The sequence below is a fragment of the Aedes albopictus genome, chromosome 3, assembly GCF_035046485.1.
Source record: "Aedes albopictus strain Foshan chromosome 3, AalbF5, whole genome shotgun sequence".
Classification (NCBI taxonomy): Eukaryota; Metazoa; Arthropoda; class Insecta; order Diptera; family Culicidae; genus Aedes; species Aedes albopictus.
In genome coordinates, this window is record NC_085138.1 from 340,926,677 (window position 1) to 340,941,982 (window position 15,306).

At 41.5% G+C, this 15,306-nt stretch overlaps 1 protein-coding gene across 2 annotated transcripts in view; it reads left to right on the forward strand.

Annotated features, from left to right (window-relative positions):
- The window catches only part of LOC109424672 (prolactin-releasing peptide receptor), a 561,567-nt gene that overhangs the window by 529,710 nt on the left and 16,551 nt on the right, over positions 1-15,306 (forward strand). For both annotated transcript variants that reach the window (XR_009995745.1, XR_009995746.1), the window contains exon 4: positions 2,728-3,277. The gene's annotated coding sequence lies outside the window, so the exon portion shown is untranslated. The remainder of the gene's footprint in view (positions 1-2,727; positions 3,278-15,306) is intronic.

Here is a 15,306-nt window from a genome sequence, read left to right on the forward strand (position 1 = left end):
CTACAGGATTGTTTTCGAAAAATTTCCAAACAAGGTTTTTGGAAATTCTTTCAGGCAAATCTCTTGAATTCATCTATAGCATCCATAACAATACTTTCAAAAGTTCTTTCGGGAAATTGGACTAGGGGTTATTTTTTTTTTTTCAATAAAGCCTTCGGAGTTCATCTAAAATTAAATTTCAGAAGTTTTTCAGAAGTTTTGGAATGCGTCCTTTGGAGAATTCTTCCAGGATATCTATGGGAAAATGTTCGTGGAGTTTCTCTAGGATTTTTGTTTGATTTTTGTCAGGAAATCTTCCAATTGTTATTTTATTCATGTATTAAACACAGTTTTAAGTAACTAAAATAAACCCTAACAAACAATTCCTCACCACAACACTTGGTTCGTGGCTGCAGTTCTCAATTCTCGTTCACGCCCTTTAGGTTTTTTATTTGGGAATTTGCTCCAGGAGTTCTTTCGTGAATTCTTCCATGAGTTACACAGGAAATTCAGCAGGAATTCGTTCAGAAATTCCCGAAGGAGTTCTTTCAACAATTAATCCAGGATTTCTTCAAAGAATTCCTAAGAAAATTCTTGCAGGAATCCGCTGTGAAGAAATCTTCCAAGAGTTCTTCTTTTGATCAATCTAGGAAGTTTTGGAGGAATTTCTTCAGAAATCCACCAGGATTTTTCGAGGAACTCCACCAAGAAATTCTTCAGGAAATTTCTCAAGGAAATATTACAAAAATCTCTTCAGAAGTCGTCCCTCCAGGAATTTCTTTTGCAGTTAATCTAGAAATTCTTTCTGGAATTTCACCAAGATTTTTCAAGAAATGCTCCACAAATTGTTTCCATGAATTTTGAGAATTTCCCCATGATTTTGTCAGGAATTCTTCTAGGATTCTCTAAGGATTTTTTTTTCAAATTTAGTCAAAGAATTTCTTTGGCAATTTTTCCAGGACATTCTGCACGAATCATTCAGGACTTCTTCCAGAAATTTGTTCAGGTATTATTCCAAAAGATGCTTCAGAAATTCCTCTCAAGTTTTTTTTCAGGGAACCTTTCAGAAATTTTAGAAGGATTCGTCCTTCAAAGTTAATCTAGTTTTGCTTTAGAAATTAAAGAAAAGCAATTTTGCCAAGAATTTCTTCATTAATTTTTCTCAGGAATTCTCACAGGATTTTTCTAAAAGAATCGCGTAAACATTTTTCCTTCAAAAATTCCTCCAGTTTTTTTTCCATATTCTTCTTAAAAAAATCTTCAGGATTTTCTCCAGAATTTCTTTAGGAACTATTTCAGGAATTTCTCCTGGAATTCCTCCAGGACTTTAATCAGGAATTCCTTAAAATTTTATATTTCAGGAATTCCTGCAACAATATTCCAGTAATTTCGTAAGAATCTCTTCCATGATTTACAAGCAATACCTTCAGAATTTCAGGAATCCCTCCAGAAATTTTTTGATGAATCCTCCAGGAATTGCTTCTGTAATATCGATTGCATTATTTCTGAAATTTTTCCAGGAAATCCTTCAAAAATGTCTTCAAGAATCTCTAGACGAGTTTGTGTAGAAATCTCTCCAGAAATTTCTACAGCATTTATTTCAGGAGTTAATCCAAGAACTCATACAGGAATTTCGTGGAAATTGATGGAGCTCAAAAGATTAGTGAATATATGGTACGATCTTCTCAAATTTTTGCCAAATTTTCTAAAAATAATGATGATTTGTATTTTTTTTCACAGAGAAAAAACAAATTTAAAAATATCAAATTGCCAGCCTTGTTTTGAATGTCGAAAAAATATCCACTCTACTGTGGATTTTTCTTTAATTTTTTTGGACTCAGGGCATGATTCTATACTGAAAATGATCATCAGCTTATGGAGTTCAAAAATGCGGTAAACTATTGAAATTTTTCCAATGAAACTCCTAGAAAAATTTCAGAAGTTACTCCTGAAGGAGCTCCTTGTATCTTTTTGGTTTCATCAAATAGGGCATCGGCAAAAATAATTCGGAATAATTGAAATGATTGATTATTTTTCATCTAATGTGACGGGAATTAGCGCATATGACGAAGTAAATTTTTACCCTACCCAAATCGTCGTCGAACACCAAAAATATTGAGATTTTTCCACTTGTGATGTGGGAACCATAATCGTCACATAACAACTTACAAACTGTTGAAGTGAGAATGTCGTCGTTGAACTGTATCAGTCAACTCGTTACATGATATTCCGTTTTGATAAATTTGTAATTTGTATGTATATTTATCAATATCATCGCTTCAGTAGAGCCTCGTAGCCGTGCGGTTAGGGTCACCAAGCTTCTAATCGCACCATGCTATGGGGTGAGGGTTCGATTCCCGCTCCGGGCGATGAAACTTTTCGTGAGAATAGTTTTCTTCTCCGTATCCACTGGTGCATGCTCCGTGTGTCCCTTGTCTAGTGTTGAAGTTTCATTCAGTCTGTGCAGCCTCTGTGGCTGAAGACAGTGTCCGCGTCTTTTTTTTTCACTACATAAAACTTTCAGCTTCTCAAGAATATTCTCTACTTTATCGAATGCCATACTTCCATGATAACGGTCAAAGTATGTAGGTAAGAAAGTGCAATACTAGATCCATAATTAAAAAGAAAAGGCGAAAGTCGCACTTGAATCAGTTCAATCAATTTCTCTTGATAGAGTTCCATTCCTTTGACACCATATAAAAATCAACTCTCGATTCAACTTTCTGTCATTTCCCGTCATATTTTCAGGTGACGTAAAAAAAATCCTTCCTTTCACATCGGAGCAAAAAAATCTCGACCATGGAAAACCCCAGCAAATATGACGAAAGAAAACTAATTTTCAAATCCCCAACTCATCGCGCGTCCGCTGAGGGATACGGACGGACATCTACTAGCAGCTCCGCAAAAGCAACCAACAACTACCCTAAAGGTCAACACCGGTTGGACGTCGACATGGTAGCACCTCTGAGGTGCACCGCTCCATATGGACACCGACCGCGGCGCCGTACCATCGAGCACTGGTTTAGCAGGAATAGGAAATTGACAAGGAAACCACCGCAGCTCCGGATGACCAACGAACGACAAACACGTCGAGCAGCAAAGCAACCGCAAAGGCAACCGGAGCTGGCTGGAGGGCGTTTGTACAAATTAACTCGAACCAGCATCGCCGGATCAATCGAATTGCCAGCTTCTGGTCGAATCAAACCGTGATTTACGTGGAAAAGCAGAGAGAAAGCGAGAGAGAGAACCTCCCACAGCTCGTTCTGCAGCAAAACCCCTTGGCGAGGAAATGATTACGGTAATTATTCGATTCCCTCTAGTTTTGTTAATTAATTTTGATTTCGCTGCTGTGCTGTGTGAACATTCCAATCAGTGTCGGGTCGGGTGCATTCGTGCATCACCAAAATGGGAGTTGGGGTTCTGGTGGTGGCAGCATCCATGTCATCACACGGACCACGAACTGGACGAAAGAATGAGTGATGACGACTGGGACTGAAGCTAAAGGATCACCGCCGCCATTAGGGTGGGCTGAAATTTCACAGAGCAATGTCGGACAAGTTTCTACACATAATTAGTTTTCACTACACCATAATTACGATAACACATGATAAACTACAATATATCACAATACTCAATTTGGGACTGCCGCTCTCCATCCTAAGTGACGCCCAAATGCTCGCAAAATCACACTCCACCTGTTCCGCCCACGCCTTCTTGTGCCAATCGGATCAGTCGTGAACACCAAATTTGCAGAGTTGGTGTCCGAGATTCTTACAACATCCTGCCCATCGTACTCTTCCTGCTTTGGCCACCTTCTGGATGCTGAGTTCGCCGAAAAGTGCAGCGAGCTCGTGGTTCATCCTTCTCCGCAACACACCATTCTCCTGCACACCGCCGAAGATCGTCCATAGCACGCGTCGCTCGGAAACTTCGCGGGCTTGCAGGTCCTCCTCAAGCATGGTCCATGGCCCATGTCTCGTGTCCGTAGAGAACCATCAGTCGTATTAGCGTTTCGGAAACGGTGCATTTGGGGCGGAGGTGAATCTTTTTAGACCGCAGCTTCTTCTGGAGCCCGTAGTAGGCCCAACTTCCGCTGATGATGCGTCTTCGTATTTCACGGTTAGCATTGTTGTCAGCCGTCAGTAAGGACCCGAGGTAGAGCAATTCCTCCACCATCTTGAAGGTATCCCCGTCTAACATCACATTACTACCTAGATGGATCCGGTCGTATTCGGTTCCGTTCCAGCATGTACTCTGTTTTGGACGCATTCACTAACAGTCCGTCCTTTGCTGCTTCGCGTTTCAGGCGGGTGTACAGCTCTGCCACCGTTCCAAATGTTCTGGCAATAAAGTCCATGTCATCCACAAAGCACACAAATTGATTGGATTTTGTGAAAATCGTACCCCGGATGTTGAGCCCAACTCGTCGCATTACACCTCCTAGAGCAATGATGAAAAGTCGGCATGAGAGTCCGTCACCTAGTCGCAGTCCTTGGCGAGATTCAAATGAACTGGACAGCTCATTCAGAGTCCTTGCGTAGTTTTTTACACCGTCCATCTTTTCTTTTATACACCTAGTCGGCTTCCCAGAAAAGCCGTTCTCGTCCATGATTTCACATAGCTCTAAACAGTCGATACAGGTGATACGTGAGAACGTGATATTTGTAGCATTTCCGGAGGATTTGCCATACGGTGAAGATCTGGTCCGTTGTCGACCGGTCGTCGAAGAAGCCGGCTTGATACCTTCCCACGAACTCATTAGTTTTAGGTGAAAGGGTATGGATGATCTGTGATAGCGTTTGTGGGCGGCATTCCAAATGGTGATCGCTCTGCAGTTCTCATATTTAAAATGGTAGGCTTTCTTGTGAATAGGGTACATAACACCTTCGTTCTGCCCTTTGGTCGGTTTCTCAGATCCTGATAATCAGTCAGTGAAAACAAAATGCCTACACTTCGAGGACTATATTGATGGCTTCAGCTTCAAAACTATCCTATCAGGTATCAGAAAGTCGGCTCCAGTGGCACGTTCTCCTCCAATTGGGAGATTTGTGCCATCGCCATTTGCAGCCTCTTGCATCACTTACCTGAGATTTAGGACACTATGGTCTAGCAATCATTATGTGAAAGATGCGAGATGCACAACCATCTAGTTAATTAGCTCAGAAGAGTATACACCTATTTGTATAATGCATTATGCGAATTCAAATTATAAAACTCCATCAGAGGACCACAATATACACCTGATTTTACATATCAAAACTTTGGTTTGAAGGTTGATGATGAAAAACAGGCATGTTTGCGGGAAAATTATTTAAAAATAGGTTAATAGATACGAAAGTTACTTACTTGTCTCCATTAAAGGTTATCCAAACAAAAGAGGTTTCCATAAAGGTTCAAGAGTGAAGTGAAATTCATTCAATAGTACACGCTGATATATTCAATTCATGTTTATTTAACCATCAAAATGCCATAATGTGCTAGCTTACATTGAGTTCAATCTGGAATATATTTTTAATGAGATTTGTCCAAGACCATAAAAGATTTTATTTCCTTGGCGCTCTAGAGCAATTACGGACTCTTCATCTATGCCCAAGACCACAGATCGTGTACCATTTTCAGGTGGCAAAATTTTTGTCACTTTCCAATATTTTGTGTTCAAGTTTTTGTTCAAACGAGTGATCATGGCTAAAATTTTGTCCGCACCACTTTTCTCCAAGCTTGGGAAACTTGGAACAGACAAAATTACGCGCCTCAATGGAGGAATTGGAGAATAAGGCATCACAGAGAAGTCAGTAATTGCTCCACTGCTTTGAATCTCGGCCAAAATGGTCTTTATCCAAGAAAGACTTTCTTCATTGCAGGCGCAGAACCACCCCAGGCCTTGAGTGTGGCCTGAATTGAAGAAAGCAGGGTTAAAGTCCCCGTCACATTGCTGCTGTTTTTCAAAAATATGACCACACAGCTTTCGAAAATACACTTCATCGACGTCAGCGTTTTTTCGTTTGATAACAATTTTCAGGCGATTCCGCAGTGTTATACGCTGCCGCTTGTCCTCGTTGGTACTCGGAGATTCCGCCGGGCGCTTATTCCTGTCAACGCCAGTTGTCACACCGGCATCCACAGCAGCAGCCTTAACAATGGCGTCATGCTCCGGCGAGGCGAGCAGGGCACGTTCAATTTCCATGTCATGGTCCTATTAAAATTGTAGAATATAAATAAAATGCACTAGCCGTTGTGAAATTTCACTTACCAAATTGGTCTTCAAAAAATTGTTGTCCATTTTTGCGTTACAAAGAAGAAAAAAAAATCACCTCTGAATAAGCTAGCTGAATGCAAGGAGCTGTTTGCACGAAATGATATTGGTTGGCCAGCATCAACAATAGAAATGAGCTTCTCATGGTAGGACTAGCTATTCAAGTGTTCAAATAATGGATTGCATTTGGTGTATGTGACCATGAAGGGTAGTACGGACATAATAGGAAATCCACTATCACATAGGTTGTATTATAATATGTTCGACCCGAGTAAAAATAAAAGATTAAATTTCCCAAAGGAAAACCACAGCAAAGAAATGTACACCACAGGACCCCTACTAAGAGAGAAGCATGTGACAATAATGCACCTGGTCAAGGCAATCAGTGACAACGTGAGACTGTACACCATCGCGTCGTTCTGTGCATAATTGTCCCACATGCAATAGGATTCCCTATGCACATGAGAGCGTTATGGACAGATCAACAGTGTCTGTGAAGTCACGCATTATGTACTGTCATCTTGAGCATATACGCACCCAATCACACACCGCTGCATGAAGTAGTAATCACCGAGAACACTTCCCTGCAGTATCATATCCTCAACGAAATTTCACTTTTTGTTCGGGTAATCAAATCTGTATATTAGGCTTGTTTGATAACAATTGTCTTCCAACACTTTTGTATATGACCATTAGGTAGAAACTCTGTAGTCAACGAAGTCAACGCATACACATGAAGTTCTGACATAGACGAATGCTAACATTTGATTACGACAAATGGCAAAGGTTTCGAGCAGTTTTTTGTGTTATAGTATGAGCTACTTCAGTATTCGAGTACTTTTTTTTATCGTAGTGCATAATAGATGCAAGTAATTGAATTATGCAGTAAAACTGAACTCAACAAATTATTTTGACAAAAAAGTTACTTCAATAGAATAAATATGCTTAATCGTAATTGCCACTTGGTGATCAAATCGACGTAAAAATGTGCATTACATGCAAATGGAAATGGTACTTATCTGTATTCGATACTCGATGTTCATTTCGACCACTCACTATTCTGTTGTTTTCACCACTACTAGAGAACTAGTACATGAATAAAAGCTAAGATGCTTGGTATTCTTTTTACAAATTAACATGTTTATTGTAAATATACTAATAAATTTTTATCGCACTTGGTTAAAGGAACCATAATGGTATAATAATACTAAGAATTACAATTTTATACACATAGTTACACAAAAATAGTTAGAAAATAACGTTGAGCATTGGCTCCACAACCACTAGACGGGTTCACTCACCACTTCACCCATTGATGATGGCTTCAGCTTCAAAACTATCCTAACAAACTGCCTTAATGTTCGTGAGCCGTTGAATGATATCCTTTACTCCACTCAGTGAGGAGTTTTCTACCGCTGCAGCGCGCTGTTTTGATCCTCAGTTCCTGTATTCTCTGCACATTTCGGTGTTCGTCGAGGAATTGCATCCACTTTACAATCACCTCACGTCCGTCCGAAGCCGTAGTGGTTTGCGTTGAGCTACTGGTAAAACTTCCAATGAAACGGTAGAACAGCGCACCACCCGAGCAGGAGAAAATAGCTGATGAATACCAAACTCAGGTATGAAAAACCGAATACCTACAACCTGAATGAGGTATTAGGAAGCCCTGCATAAGAGGTAAAATACCTAAAATAATAACTGGTTCATATTCTGCGCATAACACGTGAATAATGACATCAGGTATGGTAATACCTGAATAATAATCGTCGATTTTTCCAAAAAATAGCAATTTTTCCATAATTGAATAATACCTCAAGCAGTCCTTAACACCAAACCAATAACTCGTTGAGGTATTACATCAATACCTACAAAATACCAAAATACGTTATTTTCAATACCTGGATAACCAACCAATACCTAGCCTTGGTATGATACCTGAGTTTGATATGCTCCAGTTATGTGTCAGTTATTCATTCCTGCTCGGGCAGCTCCATTCCCTCGTATTCCGCATCTTTGAAACGCCGTTTGCTAAACTGTTGTGGAAAGGGGGTGAGGCTGCTATTTCCGAATAAGTTTGTATCGTTCCTCGTTCTGCCGGGTTTCATGCTGCAGCAAAACCGTCCGCGCAAGTGTCCTCCAAAATTGCTCTGTATTCCTCGTCGAACCGTTTCTTCTGTTCCATCGGTTACGTTCCTCGTTCGCGATTATGCTCTCAGATTGATTTTTTTTTATAATTTTTTCGACTGTAGTATTCTCGAGAAGCTACATTGTCGTGTAGCTGCCGGCATAGAATATCACTACGGATCACCTATTCCGGTGGTAAGCAGTGCTGTCGTGGTAAATTAATGCTTTATTTTTTCCCGCATTTTTCCTTAATTATCGCGTTCATCCCTGCTGGAATTCATTTGGAAAATTTTGCATGAATTATTTTTAAAAGTTCTGTAAAATTTTACAGAAATACCTCAGTGAAGCTATAAATTCTTTTGCGGATCATTTGAGGATTTGTCAAAAACTTTCTGGAAAGTTTAAAGAAGAAGATTCTCGCAGGATTTCTTAGAATGATTAAAGAAAGAATTCCTGCGAAGTTTCATCTAAAATGCAACTCTGTCCATGGATTTCCTTGAAAATTTCGCCATTGATCCCTCCAGAGATTTTTTCAGTAAATTCCCCAGGAATTTTTCTTGGCACTTTTTCAAAGGTTTCTCAAGCAATGTATTTAAATAATTCTTGAAAATGGTCCACTCAGAAAGGTATTCCGAATTTTAGTTTTGTCTGTACTTACGAGATTTTCAGCCCTAGGCTAGTTCATTTCGGGGCCCACGCTTTACTTCTCTTCCGAAGAAAGAACTCACATGTTTGCGAGTTTGTCGGGAGTGGGATTCGATCCCAGGTCCTCGGCGTGATAGTCAAATGTTCTTACCATTACACCAGATCCGCTCCACAATTCCGAAATCACTACTGGGATTCTTCAAGGGATTCTATAGGCAATTTATTTAAGGATTGCTATATAAGTACATGCTTGCATTCATCCATTTTTTTTTCAAACAAAGTAACAAAACCTCCAGAAAAAAGTGTCGGGATTGTTTCCAGGAGTTTTTCTTTAGAATTTCTCCGAAAATTGTTCTACAAATTTCTCAAGAAAATCTTCAAGGAATATCTTCACGAATGCCATGGAACGTTTCTTTAAAAGATGCCATTCCTGGAGAATTTTTTTCCACAAAGATCCGGAGATTCTTGCAGAAATATTCTTTGATTTTAAAAATTCATATTTTTCACATTTTTTTTCATAATTTTTTGTTTGAATTTCTCCAGAAGTCCAGAGATTACTTCAGATACATCTTCATTTCTTAAATGATTTTCTCTGGTATTGAGTTGAAAGCTCACGTTGAAAATTCTCAAAAGATTCTTCTGGAAGTTCCTCCAGAGAGTTTCTCCAATTGTTTCTTCGGGTATTCCTTGAGGCATTGCTTTAGATTTATTCAATCCTTCCTTCAGAGATTTTTTTTCAGATTTCAGAGATCCCAAACACTAAACAGTTCCCGCAGATTATTATTATTAACTCTTTATTATGGGAAATTTCAGGCTGGTTCATCCCCAAGCTCCTGCAGGTAATCAAGAATCTGTTCATTAGCTTTTTTCAATGAATTTTCAAAGAAATTTTAATTTGAATAGCTGTAGATGGTTTTTAAGCTTTTCCAGGTATAATTTCATAGATGCATTCAAAAAAATATTTTAGTCGAGACAAGTACGAGATACTGAAGATGACCTTACAGTTGAGGTCGAAACATGTATCTGTGATTTCATAAATGCATTGCAGATATTACCTAGTTGGAATTAAAAGCAACAGTACTAAACTCGATTTTCTTTTAGGTACTTACAGAAAAAGGTGAGCAATCACGCACAGGATCATCATTATCATCATTTTTGTATTCCTTTAGTGGTTCTTTAGAGAAATCCTCCAGGATGTTTTTGTATTATTTCTGCTGGGTTTGTTCCAGATATTTTTCATGGCAGTAATTTAAGGATTATTGTGCACAGAAATTGTATAAGACATTTTTTTAAGAATTTCTTCAAAGGTTGCCTGGATGTGCGTTTTTCCAAGGATTCCTTCAAAACTTCCTTCAAGGATTCGTTCACAAATCCATCCAGAGGTATTTCCAGAGTCCCTCTAAAGGCCTTTCATGATTTTTTTCTGAGGATCGAGTATCTAAAAGTGTGTCTTCAGATATTCTTCTAGGATTTTCCTACAAGATTTTTTTTACAAGATAACATTTGAAATTAAGAAAAAAATTAGAAAATCCTACAGGGATTCCTTAAACATTTTTTTAGAAATGTTGGTGAACTTTCTGAAAAAAAAAACTCCTGAACAAGTTTTGCAAAGATCTACAAAAACTTCCGGGAGATATTTCCAACAACACTGCAGGAGTAATTTCTGAACAACAAAATTCTTGTACGGATTTCTGGAGGAATCACTGAAAGAATTTCTCAAATATTTTTTTAGAAGCTCCTGGGTAGAGTTTTCTTAAGCAACCCCTGTAGGATTTGTAAAGAAGTTTTAAGAAAAATTTCTTTGGAATAAATTCCTGAAAAATTCCTTAAAATTTTAAAGAAATCTCCAGAGTTGAAAATATATCTGAAAAGAAATTTCAAAAGGAATGCCAGCAGAAATTTCAGAAAAAAAAAACTTAAAGAGCTTTTAGCGTACATTCAATCATTCGCGGGGTTTTCTCTAGCGAAAAGAGATGGTGTGAACCGGTTGAAATGTAAGCTAATACTAATTGGGTCTGGTTTAATTAAAAATCAATTTAGGGTACATTGTCTGCTATTTTGTAAGTGTGGATGGTATGAGAGGTACAATAGTGTGTTGTGTCGAGAGAAATTTGAGAGCTCTTGCAGATACTATTATTGATAGTTGTCGGTGTAGTGGACGACATTTCGGTCGCGGATGCAGCAGCCAGATCGGATGCTGTGGATGTCGCACCAATTGATGATGCGACAGGGATGAAGCTAATGTGATGCTACAGTACTCCCCTCCTAGACTAGGTTTCCTTCTAGCGGTAGAGGAGTGGAATAACGACTCGTCGACCAGAACGAGTGACCCTAGTCGGTGGAGTCGTAGCGGATGTTGCCGTGAGTAGGGGTTCAAGTCGGCCATTGTGGCAGCCATATTTGTATTCTCTGAAGTTTCTCCTTAACGGAGCCTGTAATTTGTCCCTTACCGCCTCTGGCGTAGCGAATCTTTCTTCTCGTGATATTTGTGGGATTCCAAAATGAGCTTAAACATCAATAATCAAACTCAGCTCGTAACGATAATGGTTATCTCTTTCACGACGAGTGGGATAGCTAAGTCTCATTTAAGTAAAGCAGAAGCAGGACGAAGTTGCCGTGCGCAAACTTCCAGCGTATGGACCCCCAAAGTTATAGATGGACGTGATTGAAGAGGACCATCAACAAGAGATGGGTTCGAAGTTGAAGTCGAAGAAATCACATCAAGCAGACCCTACAGACTACAGACTTCGTAATCGTCATCGATGGCAGCCAAGTAGGACCATGATAAACAACAGAGCCCGTGAAGCTGAAGGTGCCGAAAGCTACCCAGATGAAGGCTTTCGCTTTCGCGGTTAGTCCGAAAGGTACGCCAGAGGGTTTCGAGTTCAAACATGGATGAGATCACGGATACGGAAGAGCTTATCACGGAACTGCGGTAACAGTGCGAAATGCAGGCTATCACAGGTATTCGGCCAAGCGAATGCTCGACAGGGACGCAGGGGGTCTTGGTTCAACTACCTGTAGTGAACACCAAAAAATCCGTTAAGATAGGGAAGCATAAGGTGGACTGATCGGCACGTCCGCTGGGCACACACGAGCCACCGGAGACTTGCCTCAGATGTCTGGAACCAGGACACAAGTCATGGCACTACAACGGGAACAAGTTGTGTAGGTAATATGGATATGAAGGCCATAAGGCTGAACGAATCTTCTCAAGTGCTTGATTAGTTAGTTCAGGCAAATCCGTGAACAACAAGTACCCAACTGGGATATGTAGAAGCGGCTAGGCCAAGGCCAAGCCATCGCAGGAGACATCAATATCATACTTTGACGAAGGGTTCTTCCGGGAGGCGTTCTGCTGTGACCGAAACCTATTTGGTTTAAGCGATGACGAGCTGGTAGCAGTGCTTTTACGTGCGTGTGATGCGACCATTACTAGGCAAATCCACCCCAGAAACCTGCGCGACGTCTGTCTACGGATCTATTCAGGTCTATTCAGGATCGTAATGACCATGATCGTGTGGTTTCGTGGTCGTTTTTGGCTGTGGCACTGGGCGTTGCATGCTAGTCCGTTGTCTGGTGTCGTGCTTCCTTCAAAGAGCAAATAGCTCACTGACTGGAAGCATTGGACGTGTCTGTGTCTCTTTAAAAAAGACAAGAGGGGTTATGACTCCTACAGAGCAATACATATTCAGAGATGTTGGAAGGGATCATCGAGGGGATTTTTCCGCGTCGTGATCCTAATCCTTGGCCACCTTTCGTAAGACAGCCGGGGACTGATGCTGGCGATGTGGAACTTGTGAGGATAGCAAAGTCCCTTAGCGTAGATAAGGCTCCAGGTCAAGATGGAGATCCGAAAATAGCATTCAAAGTAACTATTGCAGAGGCTCCCGAGATATTCAGGTCTGCTGTGCAGAAATACCTGGACGAGGGAGTTTTCCCAGAAGTATTCTTTTGCCAAAGGCGGGGAAACCTTGGAGACCCGTCGGCATATAGACTACACAGATCGAAAAAAGAATGTTAACTTCTGTGACTTATGATGCACATAATTGGAGCGTGGGATATCACAGAAGTTTACATGACATATCATGTAAAAGTCATAAAATATCATGTAAACTTCCATTATATGTCATGTAATTCAGCATAACTCTGAGTGTTTACATGACATATAACACAAATTTACATGATATATCATGTAAACTATCATAACACTAACTTTACACGACTAAAATTAAGTTTACATGACGTGTAAATCTCATTATTTTTATCTGTGTAATATGATTCATCGACACGGCGGGGAAGGTGCTCTAAAAGATCATCCTCATTAGAATGTTGAGGTACACCGAGGGTGTAAATGGTCTCTCGAGTAGCCAGTCCGGCTTCCGGAGGGGGAGGTCGACCGTAGACGCTATCCTGTCGGTTACAAAAACCGCCGGGAAAGCACTCAAGCGTAGGAGAAGGAGAATTCGCAACTGTACAGTAGTGACTCTAGATGTAAGGAACGCGTTTTATATATAGCGCCAGTTGGCCAGCTATTGCCTATGCGCCCCTGCGTCTATCTATACAAGATTCTTGGAAGCTACTCCCAGAATCGAGTACTATTTTACGACACAGAGGTGGGTCGGAAGTGCTTTCACATAACCTCAGGAGTCCTGCAAGGTTCCATCCTGGGTCCGGTGAGTCCGGTTTACTGATGACATTACGCTGGAGGTCTACGGTGAATCGGTCGAAAAAGTGGAGTTGACTACTGCCCACTCAATCAAGATTGTGGAGGCGTAGCTGAGATCCGGGAAACTGGAGTTGGCTCACCACAAAACCGAGGTGGTGGTTGTGAACAACCGTAGGTTGGTGATCAGTGTGCACTATCACTTCGAAGCGCTCCGTCGAACACTTGGGTGGGATGATCGACGATAAGCTTACCTTCGGTATCCGCGTTGATTACGCCTGCAAAAGAGCTTCCACAGCTATAGTGACACTGTAGCGCGTACCGTACCGTATCACACGATGCGTTTTGCGTCACCACTGGTAAAGTGGCTATCGGTATCCTTATCAAAGAGGACATAGAGTGCTTCAAAAATACGCGGCACAAGAAGCATACGCAGGACTGCCGGAATGGCCTCCATGGTCAAATGGCAGCGCGCGTTGGATAGTTCCACCAAAGAAAAGCGGACCCACAGGTTGATACCGAGGGTAGATAATTGGGTTAATAAGCGCCTAGTGGAAGTAACATTCCACCTGACTCAGGTCCTTTCAGGCTATGGTTGCTTCCCACAGTATCTACATCGTTTCTGTCATGCTTAATGCGGGAGGTGAAGCAATGAGTTTACCTGAAATGCCTTTTCAACGGCTATCACGCACATCGTTTTGGAGCAACGGAAGAGGTGGCGTGTGGACTCGAAGAATGGCTAGTTTTGACGGTGGTCCAAGGGTTCGCAGTCGGCTTCGTAGATCATACCGGTGTCCTACGTCTTTACAGCGACTCCCAGGCCACGGGGAGAACATCCTGGTAGCGCTGCTGATGTGGCGTCGGTCTACTGGGTCGGATCCGAGCCCGCGGTTGGAAAGGGGTCCCCGGCAAGGTCGGGATACGTGGAGGCCCTATGTCGGCCCGCCCCTCTGGGTGCTGGCTGATTGAGCCTTACTTACGGGAAGGTCAATCGCTGTGCACGCGGTATCAGTTCTTGATACTGTCTAGCTGTGGAGTTGGAAGCAGGCGTGGTGTTAATCCTGCCTACCTTCCGAGACAAAGGGAGCGGTGAGGACCATTCGGGAAACTGGTTAAGCGCCGGCATGCTACCTTGGTGGACTCCTCCAAAACGGGTCATCGACGTTCGTTACTGCAGGCTACGCAGCTAACCTTGAGGGTGCGATGTGCACTAGCCGCTCTCTAAAGCAATGCCTTCTTGGTGGTTTCAGAGAGACGAAGGGTTTGGCAACCATGAGAATCTGTTTAGTGGGTTGAGGAACGAGTAATCCTGACTTTTGATTTTGTTTTAGAAGACGGCTTTAACCCCACACCACTTGGACCTACATATTCAGGTGTCAGGTGTTTAGCAGATTTTCCTCACATTGTTTAGAAGAAAAAAAACACAGAAAAGATTAAACGCCGAGACACCCTAACGCGTCGCCATGAATGATTCATTCGTTTCTGGTTCACTTCCCTCCACGGCACTTGGTCACATGGATGGATCGACTGTTGTCGTTGTCATGGTCGTCGTCGAGGGTGGATTGAAGTCCTTAGCCTTAGCGATGGTACCTACTGGCTGGTGATGACGGATAGCCAGAGCCAGCGCCCCAACAAGTGT